Genomic DNA, 1,430 nt, shown 5'->3' on the forward strand with positions numbered 1-1,430 from the left:
ATCAGGTTTATGTGTATTAACCGGACATCTCGTTTTTTTTGCATTTTTGGGGTTATTAGACCAATAGAAACCTTTCTACGCTTTTAGATTTTTGTCAAAATTAGCAGGACACCGCTCCTGTCCCGTTAATTCAAAATGTCCTGCTAGTGTTGTGTGTATTCTGACGAAATGTCCTGCTAAACCACATTTACCAACGCCCCCATACACACACACACACACACACACACGCACACACGCACACACACGCACACACGCACACACACGCATACACACACACACACACACATGCATATTTTTTAAATCCATCCCTCTGTCTGTCCAGCTGTCATTTCTTTTTCAAAGCATACCCAAAAACAGACATGCATACCAAATAGTGCTGTTTAATATGTAGCATAGTAGACATACTGTGCACCTACATACATAATTTTTTCATTCTGTTTACTTTATGTTGTTTTTTTTTTTTTTACTTTCCTTCATATTTATTAGAGCCTGTATCTATCGTGTGATTCATAATGTTTTGCCGAGTCATGGCAGAGAATGTTACTTTTTCAGTCGCATTTGCTTTATCTATATAATACAATAAGTTATATTGCTTGTAAAGAATCAACTGAGCATATGGAAATTAAACATGCATTGCTCTCCGAGTATCCTCAAGTGGTACGTTTTCAAACTATGATACGTGGGGGGGGCGGGGGGGGGGTAGGTGTGTGTGTGGTCCATACACATTAATCAACCTTATTTTTATGTGTAAATAAACATTAGTGTGTACATATATTATGTGTAGGGGTAAGTGGCATACTGCCGCATGCCTTTTATGCTGTTGGTGAGCCCTTTTATAGATGTTGACGGCCTTAATACAAAGCTGTTATCCCCATTACAAAGCCTAAATGAAAAAAAGATAAGCTGAAAACAAACAAGCAATATGCTAATGGCACTACATCCCAGTCGCTGCACGAAACCAGCCGTAGACAAAATAAATATGTTATGAGGATTAATCAATGTATTACAAGTAGACGAACAATTTAAACTTGTGTTGTTTCCTTGTGCAATTTTCCAAATTCCTTTGTGCTTGCTGGGTGTGAAGTATGTTTTTGACTTAGCTATTAGACATGATTTAGATTATTAGACATTTGAAAAAAAAAAAAAAAATCACAATTTAAATTCTTTACAGCCCCTCAACACTCAGTTATAAAATGCTCCAGCAAAAGCTAGAGGTCACAATCTGATGACCTGCTGAAGACAGAGTGTCGGAAAGGTCAACACAAGAGCTCCTTAAAGAAACAAAGGCCAACTCAAATGCATCGAATTGCAAAATAAAATTTCTTTTAAGTTGTCCCTGATATATACAGCATTTTTGTTGACTGATGTACTATATAATGGCACTATGTGCATAATACCATAAGTACAGACACATACACACACACACACAC

The sequence above is a fragment of the Poecilia reticulata genome, linkage group LG13, assembly GCF_000633615.1.
Source record: "Poecilia reticulata strain Guanapo linkage group LG13, Guppy_female_1.0+MT, whole genome shotgun sequence".
Lineage (NCBI taxonomy): Eukaryota > Metazoa > Chordata > Actinopteri > Cyprinodontiformes > Poeciliidae > Poecilia > Poecilia reticulata.